At 40.3% G+C, this 13814-nt stretch overlaps 1 protein-coding gene across 6 annotated transcripts in view; it reads right to left on the bottom strand.

Moving 5' to 3' along the window:
• The window catches only part of fndc5b (fibronectin type III domain containing 5b), a 76408-nt gene that overhangs the window by 58087 nt on the left and 4507 nt on the right, over positions 1–13814 (bottom strand). The gene's annotated exons all lie outside the window — the stretch shown is intronic.

Here is a 13814-nt window from a genome sequence, read left to right as displayed (position 1 = left end):
ATTAATTTAAGACTAGGTTTAAGTTTTTTATGTTGCTGTTTTTTTTACCTATTCAAATTAACATTGGTTAACTTACAATGACAACATACAATGGCAACATTTTGATCCTGGAATAGGCAATATATTTCCACTTCCCTTATTTCCCATGTGAAAAATGTTTATTTCTAAATAATGAATACATTGGCAGTCAACCAGGGCCCTGGAAAAGATTTAGTTTTACCCTAGAGGTTGTAGGATGCGCATCTATTTTCAATAGTAAAAAAGCCTGATCCAAGCAAGAGATGCAGCCTGGAAATGTCCCAAAGCCTCTACTACTTGAGCTATCATTCTACAATTGTTTAATTTGATCTCTGGCACACATTGAAGAACATTTTTGCACCTTTCCAGTGGAGATTTTGTGGTGTCGAAATGCTTTTAACATGTTGACACTTTTCACACCCACGCAAATATCTTTAACTGCCACCAGCAGATGTTCGCCGCTGATATTCGGCATCATTAAATGTGTCCATTTGAATATAGTGCAATTACAATGAATCAGGTTTTGTCCTGGGAGAGGCTGGAGGCTACGCTGCAGGCCTCAGCAGCATTTAGATAGCAGCGGCGCAAAGTCCGGTTTTAACAGTAGTAATAAAACACCTTTATAGATGCTTGGGAGAAATGCAATTATAATATTGCAGCGTTCACAGTTCAGGTGTAAGGCTTCATATATATACAGCACGGGGAACAATACAAGAGAATACAATAAAAGGGGACTTTGTCAAGTTCAATAGAAGTCTGACTCACAGGCTTAAGTAGACCTACAATGCCAGAAGCAAATTGCGCCTTTGATGGTGTGACTGACACTATGAAGAGCTGTTGCTAATATTTGGGTTCCATCCATCCATCCATCCATCCATCCATTTTCTGAGGCGCTTCTCCTAACAAGGGTCGCGGGAGTGCTGGAGCCTATCCCAGCTATCAACGGGCAGGAGGCGGGGTACACCCCGAACTCGTTGCCAGCCAATCGCAGGGCACAAACAACCAACCATTTGCACTCACATTCACACCAACGGGCAATTTAGAGTCTTCAATTAACCTACCACGCATGTTTTTGGGATGTGGGAGGAAACCGGAGTACCCGGAGAAAACCCACGCAGGCACGGGGAGAACATGCAAACTCCACACAGGCAGGGCCGGGGATTGAACCCTGGTCCTCAGAACTGTGAGCCAGACGTTCTAACCAGTCGGCCGCCGTGCCGCTATTTGGGTTCCTTCTATTAAAATCTCCAATCTTATGTTTTCATCCCAATTTGTTTGTTTATGAAATTGCTGAAAATTTACTTTGTGGCAGGGTGGTGCATAAATCATGTAAGACCCCATTGCTTTGTCCATTTTGATGCCAACTCTATTACATGGTCTGGATCCATTTTGACATATTCGCTAATTAAAGTGAATAATGCATGAATCTTAATGACACAATTCCAGGCCACAAAGGAAGTGGGTATCTTTCAAGGTGTACAATTTGGCACGTAACCAAAATTAGGATTGCTCTGCTTTTTTTGGCAACCTGTGCTCTAATTGTCATGGTCACTTTTTCTTGAGCTCAATTTCATTGACGTTCATTTTTCTCACCACCACCACCCTGTTAACTGGGTCCATGCATTTCAATCAAAAAAAATAGCACAATAATTGGGGAGCATATGCATATAGATTACATGCGTGTGAAGCATAAAACACGCCTGGCCCAAACCCAGACTCCAGCATTACAATGTACAGTGGAGGGCCAACATTTAAGTCTCCCACTCGAGCAGCCATTTGCATGGAATTAGGTCAACGCACACAACACCCCTCCTTTTTTTCTTTTCTCTGCCTTTCCTGACTCCCAACACATCTCGCTGTCTGCCTATCAATTCTTTTTACAGTAATTTATATAATAACACGCCTGTAGCACTCCCCTCACTGCACCCCCCCTAAAAAAAAAGACGACAAAAAATAAAACAGCCGACATGGAATCATTTTGGGATTCTGCCACTATCTGTCTTTGAAACATGCAGATTTTCCACAGTGGAATTGTTCTGCACGGTACATTTAGATGTAGTTTTGAGCCAAATGGATTTCATTTTAAAAGCAGTGCTCAAATGCAGGCAGAGCCGTGAGGCCATCTTGCCATTACCACATCTCGCTCTCTTTTCAGCCTCATCCTTGGGCACACAGCCTCCCTCCCCCCCTGTGCTCCATGTGCCAGCCCAAAGGGTGTGCTGGGAGGGAGCAACCAATGTTTGTGTGTGTGCGTGTTTATTGCTGATGATGCCAATGCTAGCCCTGCTACATTAGCTTTCCAGGCTGGCGAGCCAGTATTTCAGCAAAGCCCACTTACTGACCCTTCCCTCCTCGTCACCTCAATAGTATACGCCGCCGTGCCGCACGCACGCAACACAAATTCGCCACAAATGGAGTGATGCAAACTCATCACCATTCCTCGAAAATCACCTGCCTCTGGCCTGTGCAGCTCTGATTTGGGTTAGGCTGCGGATGATGCGGTTGGATGCTTGCTTTTACATATTCTATAGTGGAATATGTCTCAAGCTAAATAAGGTGAAGCAGTCTTGCTACTCTTTACTACTAATCCAGATGTATTACATATACATTATGTTAACTAAATTCGATGTAGATGCATTGATTATATTATGGATTTTCACACACATGCACTGGATTGCAGACACTCACTGAGTCATTCCAAACACTTTGTACCTTATTAGACCTTTACATTTGGATGTTAAAATGCTGTAATGAAAACTCGGTACTCTAAAAAGTGTTATTTTTTAGTGAAACATATGGCGCGTTCAAGAAAAGATTGTGTTGTGTGTTTCCGAACAATATTTCATTAAAAAAAAAAACATTTTCATCACAATTACACGACGTAATTGCATTATCAAATATCGGTACTTGGTATCGGCGAGTACTCGTACATACTTGTACTCATAGTCAGTCTGAAAAAAAAAAAAGTGGTATCGGTTCATCCCTACTGCAAACTAAAACAAACTCAAACATGTTAAATGAATAGCTCTCTGACAATGTTAATCAATACATTAACTTTGACCATGTGTTATGGTGTAATGTATTATATGGTGTGTATGATTTAACTGTATCACGGTTTGTTGTCTGTGTTTGCTTTTATTTTTGCTTTGTTTTACTTTTTTGTCTGCTGCAAATGAGTATCTCTTCTCAATTGCCTTACCATAATAACTACAGGTTAATTAAAACTGAATTCTGCCAAGCATGTAGGCCAAAGTTATTGATTTAATTGCTGTTAGTTTGTTAGGAGGATTAAAAAAAAACTAATTAACAGATTCGCAGAACATATCCAAAGAAGAACCCTTTACATTTTGGTGAAAAATGTAAAAATACTGATTGCAGATTTTTTTTCTTCTCTTTATGTCATTTGAGCAAGACGAACAGAAGAAAGCAACGTTTGTGTTTCATTTTGAACTTTAGTTAGTAACCTTTTACCTTGGCAGAGATCTGTGCGCCAATGAGTGCTGTTGTATTTATCAAAGGGGCATAATTTTGGATACAGTTGGATTGGATTAGATTGTTGCAGGTTTACATAATGTTGTGGCCTGCAAATGTATATATGTTTTTAATATAACAGATAACTCTCACCGCATTGTGAAAGTTGGTTATAAGACACGGGGTTATAAAAGGTTGAAGAACTTGGAATGATCTTTTAACATTTTAGTTTCAATATATTGTAGCGCTTGTTACTCAATCGTACCAAAGGGTTCTCCCAAAATAAATTTAACAGATTTAGAAACTCTTTGTTGCAATAAAGTACTAGTAGTGAAACCAGTTTTACTGTAAGCTTCCTATTCAGAAGCCACATGGCTTCCTCTGTTTCATGACCTGTACTAACACCAATCTGTGATTAGCAAAAATGGCAGGAGTGTGTGTCATTTCCGTGCTTAAATCAGCAGACGAGAAATACAATGGTGAATGAGTAGCCATGGCTTAAAGTCCCTACAATAAGAGGATATATAAATCCCTTTCCTTTGTTAGGGGCGTAAGGGGAGTTCTAAGTCCAGTTAAAAGGCCTTATTAATTTTTGTGTATCAGTACAAGTCTGTGTCTGTTTCATGAGGCCATGCGGAGCCACTGGCGACGCAGCTGCAAACATTAGTGGGTCAGTGTGCCATCAAGCCATTCATCAGCACTTCTCCCTCTCTTCTCCCCTCTGACTCACGCCCGTTCGTCTATGCCACATACTCCATATTTTGTCAAGTGGGCACCATGTAGTGTTACTCACAAGTGCTGAATGAGCCGGGACATACAAAGGGGTGATGGAAGCAAACTCATCAGGTGACTATAAGGCCAACTGGGCAAATGTTAATATTTCTCATTGTGGATTTTACTGAAAGAATCCTGCAGCTGCATTTGGATTTCTGAAAGTGCAAGGACACTTGAGCGTCAACTCTTCTGACTGGATGAACATATGCAGGAGAGCTATGATATACAGTAATTCTCTAAGCCCCTTTCCTGAATAGCATTTAATTATGAAGCATTTCCAAATAAACACAGCAAGTCTCTTTAGGTACGTAATAAACAGGGAATTAGCATTTCTTTTAGCTATGAGGGGAAACACTGCACAAAAAGATTTAACTGTGTTTCACACTACTAAAAGAATTAAGCATCCTTCGCTAACACGCTTATAGTATGTAATAATGCGAAGTTGGTACAGCCACAACTAAAGCATACAATATATGTGAGTGTTTCAGGTCGTAGTTTTGTGTATCCTACCAAATATATAAAAATATATAATTGTTTGACTACTACACATGTCAGTTTTATATTAATCTTATTATATTCAGTATTTTGTGTACTGATGACATTGTGGGTGCTATTTTCATGAAGGGCGTAAGTCTTGCGCACTCTGTCTACGAAAATAGAGGCCTTTGTGTCAAAGGGTTAATAGAACTGTGATTTACTAACATCCCTGCTCGGTAGAGCATTTAAGCTTTCACAGATCGCAGTTTTGACAGATTTCCTTGGACACATATTAAGAAAGAACCCTTTAAATTTGGGTGCAAATCTGGATGAAAATGTTTCACTCCTGATGAAACATCTCCCCAGAAAGCAAGCCTTCCCAGTTAACATGGATATTTGACTTCTAAAGCCGTCAATGGCATTAAATGTGTTTTAAGCAGAAAAACTGCAAACTAAAATACAGAAATAAAAATAAGCCATGATTTTTTTTTCAACTTTATTCATTTAATCTATTTACCAACTGATTCAGAATGGCGCCATTCTCCCACAGCAGAATGATATATGCTACGGCCCTGACTTTGACATTATCTTCATCCGTGACCCAGGAAGTGAACTGGACAATTAATCAGCTTTTGAATTTTTTTATTTTATTTTTTGTTTTGTTTTTTAAGTCCAGCAGTGATGGGAGAGTAATGATAATCACACTCAAACTCATTGTTGTGTCAGGAGGCACAGTCTTGATTGGAGTTTGTGCTCCAGCAAGCTAACGCCAACGGTCAGCCAAAATGGCCTCACATTTTGCCAGAAAACACTCACATGCAAAGCCCTCTCATCACATTGAATCTACTTCTCATTGTGAATCTTTATATAAATGTGAGGACAGAGACAAATTGTTGCCTTGTCAGAGAGCTATTAACTGTACGGCAGCAAACGGGGAGGTGTTTCTAATATGTTGGTTACCTAACTTGACACAAGAGGGACAGAATATTATAAACTGCCTTCAGTATGATGCAGTTGAGTTCTACACCACTGCAAACTACAACTGCAGTAATAGATGGCCACGGATGTTAAAATGAGACAAAAACTGTTTACCTCATTAGATATTTGGTCTTAATGTAGACAGCAGTGTTCATATAAGATTAAAAATGTGTCTGGCAGTAAAACTAATACTCATAAACACTAACTACAGTAGATTAAAAAATAAACACTAAATACTTTCAATTCCCTTTTGTATTTCCTCCTCTCTTAAAGCTACAAGCATCTCCACAGATACAATATTATCTTGTAGGAATAATAGAATACGTTATATGTTTTTGTGGTTTCTATTTCTTCCAATTTCCAATTTGCTGCTGTCCTTTGACATTTTCAAAAGTGGAGGGGAGATGATGAGGAGGAGGAAGAAGAGGAAGGGTGGGGGGTGGGATGCGTTGTTCAGTTCTGCTGAATGTGCTCACATGTATGAAAGGAGAAGCATTTATTTTAGGACTCTTGCGTGGGTGTACTCAGATTTGAAGCACACACACAGGCACATGCATACTTACACACACGCACAGTAAGAGAATGCACACATGCTCAGAGATGAGCCCTGACCTACCTTTATATCAATTTTGTATTGAAAGCAACTGCAAAAATGCTTTTCCTCTCAAGGTCCAAGACCTTTCCATCTAACAAAATTCTCTTACACACACACACACAAACAAACAAACAAACAAACAAATTCAGGTCACATCAAGAAAAGAAAAAAAAAAAGCACCCGAAGCACGAGAGGCAAGCAAAAGACAGAAATTGAAAATCAGGTGAAAAAAAGAAAAAGCTCTGAGCGGCATATCGCACAATGAGCGTCTGCGTTGTTGTGTCATACCGTGTCAGCATTGCCACAATGTTATGCTATCATGTAGAAGCTGTTGCCATGGCAATAAGGTCAGAGGCATGCTCATAAGTCAAAAGGGATTTATACTGGACTGACACCATTTCCAGGGCTGCCTGTGCCTGGGGTGTGTGCGTGCGTGTGTGGGGATGTGTACGTGAGTTTACAGTAGAGATGGACTGTAATTAGTATGGTAATTTCTTAGATAAGTGGTCCCAAAACCTTTTTTTGTGCCCCTTTTGCTGGATTTTTTGGGTTCTTTGGCTCCCTTTCCTTCCAATCTAACCTAATGTGATAACCATCATAACCATCCCAAAAACTGTCCAGTTTTTGCTGTGATAATGGTGTAAAAATAAGTGACTCTTTCTTGGTCAAACAAAGACGAAATACTTTCACTAAAAACATCAGTAATCACTAGATGAGTGGTTGAGAAAGACACTTGCCTTTGTCTTTTCCAAATTTAGGGTCCATTTTAATGGAAGAGCTTTCCTTAAAGTGCTGGAAGCTATTTCATTGTTTGTCAATCAATCATATTTTCGGGCAACGAACCAGTTGTTTGTAATGGATTTAATGTCTGTGGTGCTTGTAATCATTATTGTATGTCTATATGTCAATGTGGCAATGCATGGTAGATTTGAGTAATTTCCTGGAGAGGAACCACACAGGCTGAAAATTTGGAGAAAGCCTGTGTTACACTGTAAAAGTACACTGTTACACTGTAAAAGTACACTGTTACACACAAACACTCCTCCTCTCTGGGAGTAAGAGGAAGTGGACAGAGAGTGAAATGGGACAATACCACAATCGTCATTGGCTTTTATAATGTGATGATGGTGACAGTTCAAGAGGCAGTCACTAGAATTTCAATGGGAAGTCCCTAATGGAAAGTCCCAAATGTTTCCCTTTAAACTGCTTATTGTTTATGTGGTGTGCATTTATCGGTAATCCCTGAAACTCAAATGAAAGGTGAACAACACAAAGCAACTGTTCACTCATTTGCAATTAAAATGATTTCTGTGTCTTCCTCAGTAAAGACAAGATGTTAATGTGACCCTTGTATTTACCAGGGCAGCCAAAACATAGCACCTTTCTGCTTCCTGCTTCAGTTGTTTACCACAAACTCCCTGACCCCTTCACCCCAGGTCGCTGGGGCAGATCAGAGCTCTATAGTCGTGATTATTTTTCCTGTTCCTCTCCAGCATGGACATCTGTCAAAGTCCACCATGAAGCCATATGGTATCTATTGTGGAGATTGACCACAGCAAGGGTGGCTTTGATTAAAATTCTGTTTATAATCTGAGCCAGGCACTGTTTCCCCCACAAAAATAATTAACTTCATCCTCTAAACATGACATTCCTGCTTTGTTTAGGGTGACAGTGTCCACAAACATGGAGCTCATTCAGGGCGCCCTTTTCAGTGAGCCCGTAAGTTTTTATTTAATACCCATAATCCTTTCTCTGCTCATTCGCTCTTCGTCTTCGCTTCCCATTTTTCGCCCACCCTTTTTTTTAACCCCCGCCCATCCCATTTGTGATGCTCAGCCATAGTGAGATGAGGCACAGAACAATAGGCCCCTTTGGGACACCGAGTTCACCCATAGTATGCAATCCAGACGTCCATGAATATACACACAAAGCCTCATTGACGGCTCCCAAGCCAGGAGAGTGGTGCCTCTTTTGGATAAGAAGCTCAAAAGTGAAATTGAATTACAGCGGCCACAGCATCAAACACAGAGCACAGGTAAAGATGGGTCCATCATTCTTACACAAAAACCAAAGCATTCCTGGTCAAGGCAGTGTTGCAGGACAAGCCCCAGGCAGAAAACCTCCAGCTAGTGATCAAAGAAAAGAGGGGCAAGACCGAGTCAAAGGGCAGGGACAATTTGGAGGATAACCCGAGGTGGAACATGGTGTAACAAGGCGTCAACAACCAATGGAGAGAGTAATAGACTGATGATCTCAATTAGACATTCCTGCTGACTTGAAATTGAGCCATTCAAGAGAGAAGTCGACACTTCAAAATGGAAATCTAATCTGACACTTGCACTCAAGCTACAACTGAGTGTTTGGCACGTTGTAATATTTGATTCATTTGAATGTTTAAAAGGCTCACTTCGGTAGGTATACCAAAACACCTCAATATTGACCTCTTCCAGAGATATTCCTGTTTACTCTCGGTTCTTGAATTGTCTACCAACTACAGGAAAAATGTTCCTGTAGTTTGTAGTATATATTTTTTTAAGGATGATGCAAAACCTACAAGAGTTGTTTTCATGTTTTGAAGATATGATACAGTGGCTATCCCCTCACATTTTAGGGTAATTTCAACAGGTGTTGTTCTTGCATTTGCCTTGCAGCATGAACGAACTGAGATTCAACATCTTACCTAAAGTTATGCTTTGACCAAGTGATAAAGTTCAGTTCAGATTTGTAAAACCTTGATCCGGCTTAAGTTTCTACCATGGGTGTGTAGGCGGGATGGCGATAGCTGCGGTATTTTCTAAATAGTGTCTTGTTTTCTTTCCATTCCATCCTTACATTCCATTGTAACGTGGACGTGACAATATTGTCAACCAATCAAAGGACAGTATCGGACCGTACGATACCTGCTGTTGTACAAATTGTACACTGACGATGGTATGAGGAGTATATTTTGGAAGGAAACATTGACATTTTTTTCATGAAAACATGGTGAACACAAGACTTAAGAATGGAAAGCTGATGGGCCCATCAAATGTTTCATACTTCCTGTCATTTTTGCACCATTTCCTTTTTTAAGAGAATCCCCACACATACTGAAAGTGTGAGTTAGTGGTTAACTGACGTTTCATACAATCTTATTAACCACTCACTCACTGCCACTCAGCTAAAAGCATCATTCCTTAAGACTGCTATCAGTTTGCTTTTCCACCATCTCATTCTCTCCATCAAAGGTCTTGGCTATATCACACAGATCACTCAACCCCCGACCCCATATTTCTTCTACTTCTATGCATTCCAACCCTCAGCCCAACTCTATGAACTCTTGTCACAGCTGATGCCCTCCTGGCTGTGTATGTATGTATGTGTGCATTATGTGTGATCCATGTGTGAAGGATTGCTCTCTGGGCCCCTGACGCTCAGTGGTCGCCACATGACAATGCTTCCCTTATATGCACATAACACACAGACGCATATGTGCAATTGGACGCATAAGAGCAGCGAGAGGATGGCGAGCCTTGTCACTGCCTTCGACATAGTCGTCATCAGCGCGACAAAGCGCATGTTTTTTTCAAGGAATGAGAAGAAAGGAGCACTTGATGTTACTCCATCAGCAAAAATTAAGCATGATGTTACTTCAGGCAGGCTGAAGAAGCCCATTCACAGGAGAAGACAGCTTGAGGAGACGGGTGCGCCTGCGTGCCAGGCATTCCACACCACACAGTGGACACATTATTATGACATTTACAAGGCCAAGCAGACAGATACAGCGTGATATGCGTGTGAGAAAAGGTCGTCCCCTCGGTGTGACTGCAACGGAAGAAGCTCTGTGATGCCATAAAAATTATCCAGCAATATCCCCGATAAGAATCTGGCTAGGACTGTCCGCAAATCGCTAATAAGGTATTCTTCTTGAAGATTTTGTTCCTTGTGTTGTCATGGCTACAGCACTCGGTCAAGGTGTGGGGCCAGCTGTGGATTTAGTTAGTCTTGACTCACAGCAACACTTCTGAAACATGCAGAATGGGTGCGGCAGATCCATCATGGGTCCATCCATCCTAGCCTATGACATTTTTTCACTGCATGACCCTTAATTTAAAGAGAATTCAGAGTTTGGGTTTTAAATACCTTATAGATGTTAAAAATAATTGCTGAAAATGTATATAGACTACATGTAAATATGTGATACTCAAATGTGAAACTACTGCATAACATTAAACCGATTTTCACTTTCAGTTTTCCTGATTTTAAAACAGAACCACGTGATGCACTTTGGAGTCCGGTATGAGTCACCGCTCCTCCGCTGTATAAGAACTTGAGTGCCTTCTTTCGCATCACCTGTTATCAGGGGTAATTCTGATGTGCAGTTAGCTAGCTAGCTAGTAAGCTATCCCCATACACAAAAATGGATCTTCCCTTCGGATAGTATGTTGGCGTGGCCACTTTAGAGCGCCTCGTTGTCGGCTGTGATTGCGTCCACATCATGCAGAGAAATGTGGAAAAGCGAGGATTATTGTTGACAACACTTGTATGTTGTGTGTCAAATGTAGAACACGTTTATTGTACGATATTTATATTTTAGACTACTCAGATTTTTTCAAAATTGATTTTACATTAGGTGATTCTCTTCCAAGCATAAAACACACCTTTGTCAGGTAAAATCACATTTAAAACCTTCTCATCCAACAATTTTCTGAGCCAGTTCTCCTCACTGGGATCGTGGGAGTGCTGGAGCCTATGCCAGCTATCATCGGGCAGGAGGCGGGGTACACCCTGAACTGGTTGCCAGCCAATCGCAGGGCACATACAAACAAACAACCATTCGCTCTCACAGTCACACCTACGGGCATTTTAGAGTCGTCAATTAACCTACCATGCATGTTTTTGGGATGTGGGAGGAAACCGGAGTGCCCGGAGAAAACCCACGCAGGCACGGGGAGAACATGCAAACTCCACACAGGCGGGGCCGGGGATTGAACCCAGGTCCTTAGAACTGTGAGGCAGACGCTCTAACCAGTCGAGCAACGTGCCGCCAACCTTCCCACTTGATTATTAAAAATTATCCCATGAAAATGATTTGCAGACTCCCCTCGGATTTTTCCAATCACCGTCTAATTGCACTGTAAAGTGTCCAAATTCAATTGGACATACAGTATGCACAACCTATTGATGTCTTGGTCACTCTGTGGGTGTTATGAGCCAATTAAATGGATGTTAACCACTTGCAAAGAAAAAACTAAGGAGTTAGTTCCTGATGAACATTTCCGCATACAAATTAAACAGTAATGGGTAGAAAGAGGGAATCCTTGTCTAACTTCTCCTCCTATGGGACCTGGTTGAGTTCATCCAGTACTCTTATGTACACTGTTCAGTTGCAGTAGAGGTTCTCGATAAGTCATGTCTTTCTAATACACTCTTAGAAAACATTGTCCTTACAATTATGAGTGTAACCTCTAATTTGTTCATCCTTTGTCATGCATCTGAGGATGTTACTATTATAGAGAAATACAGTATGTTCCCTATTTGCATGATCACATTTACAATTACATTAGCCATTGACAATTGGAAGGAGTAGTGCCACGTTCACATCACAACCAAATATGTGATACTTATAACGAAATAATATATTTAAACAAATAAATAAAGAAATATAATTACAATGACTGGTGCAAGCATGGTTATATTAACAAGTTGTGCCTTAACCCTCAAATGAATGGGGAGGCTCAGGCCGCCAGCAAGCGTTCCAATGTTTCCGAGTCTTGCAAAATAAATTTGACTGATTGGTGGCAGCGAAGATCAATTTGTCACATCGAACACTGACCACTGAGACTCTTTTCTTCTTTTAATTGAGATTTGTCGCTTTAATAGCTGTTGCGAGAAATGTGCATGTGAGAAAATGATCAGGTGGAATGCGCATCATCATCCCATTTTTTTTGGTCCTGGTATGTTGTTGACCAGCGGAAGTGAACAACAAATCCAGTCATGCAACCATGAGGACTCAACGTGATAAACTATTAGTCCAAAATGCTGATCTTGTTCTTTAACCCAACAAATAAAGGACAACATTGAACAATAGATACAATAGATTAATTCTCCATTCACTATTGTGTGATAGAGGTGTGGCCATTTTGCTCTTCGTCTGGTTTTACTGCAGAGAAAGCAACAAAAATCCAGAAAAACAACAAACAACAATTCCTTGCAAGTATATAGTGCATCTGACTTCCAGCCACGTGTCATGTCATGTACAGTATCATGGTTATACAATAACAATACAAGTAGCCACAAATTAATTTTTTATGGCAGTTGAGTGTTTCATTACAGAGCAGACAAAATTAAAAGACGGCACTTTCTATATGATATATAGCAGAAAGAGGTTTTCTACTCTAAATTAAGTAACAGTGGACAATCCAATTAGATTCTATATAACAGCTATGAACAGCTATTAGATGCATATGAGATAGAATCAGTGATACGGTAGTCCTTTTTCTTTACCTACTTGTTCAACAGAATCGCAACGAATAGCTGAAAAAATAATAACGTAACCCCTCTCTGGCAACCGAAAATAAGGTGTACCAAATGTGACTGGCATATAACTGTGTGCTAAGATCACGCTGGGCATCATAAACGTTAAATGTTTTGCAATAGGGAAACCGAAAGTCACATTACAACCGAAGAATCCCTCCTTTGAGGAATAGTCAGAGTGAAACTGGAGAAGATAGTGCATGTGTGTGCGTGCATGTGTGTGGAATTAAAAAAGAAAATTCCTGACTGACTCATCAAAAGGTTAGAAAAAAGGTTACACGTTTTAGCCTAAAGGTCAAAACATGCCGAGTTTATGGTACTGGGGCTGACACACTTCTATTTAGTGGTGGGATGTGATAAAGTACAAATACTTTGCTACTGTACTGATGTACATTTTTCAGATATCTCTACTTTACTTGAGTGGTGTAGCGATGTATTTTATGTACAACTTCTGGATTTTAATCCCTAAATTTGAATACAGATATCGGTACTTTCTACTCCTTAAATTGGAAAAATGAGACTTGTTACTTTTTCAAACTCTGCCGATGACAACTGGGTGTAAAAAAAAAAAAGATGTAAACAGAAAGACGTCAAGTCAAGCGCAGTTGAGATCTGGATTTATTGAGATCTTCTATTCTGATTCTGACATGGAGGTACGTATGTCAATCAGGGAGCACCAAAGGCGTAGTAGCAATTATTCACCACTTTATCTAAGACAATTTTTTTTTTATGTCGGCTACAAGAAGGATTCATGTTGGATGTGTTGTGTTCTGTGCCAGCCTAAATGAAACACCAACTTCTGGCATTTAAAAATGATCTGTTTAATCAGAAAAACACATACAGGTAAGGTGCATATTTCCAGTTATTGTTAGCTAGACGAAAACATTTTCAGTCGGTTCACCTCGTTATTAAAGCTATGGGAACATGTTGTTTTAACCGAATAAAAGCCCCAGTTGATAAAAGAGGAAAACTACCTCGTATGCAG

This window comes from Phyllopteryx taeniolatus, chromosome 21 (genome assembly GCF_024500385.1).
Source record: "Phyllopteryx taeniolatus isolate TA_2022b chromosome 21, UOR_Ptae_1.2, whole genome shotgun sequence".
NCBI lineage: Eukaryota > Metazoa > Chordata > Actinopteri > Syngnathiformes > Syngnathidae > Phyllopteryx > Phyllopteryx taeniolatus.
Note: the sequence above shows the minus strand (reverse complement) of the source record. Positions and strands in the feature narration are given on the sequence as shown.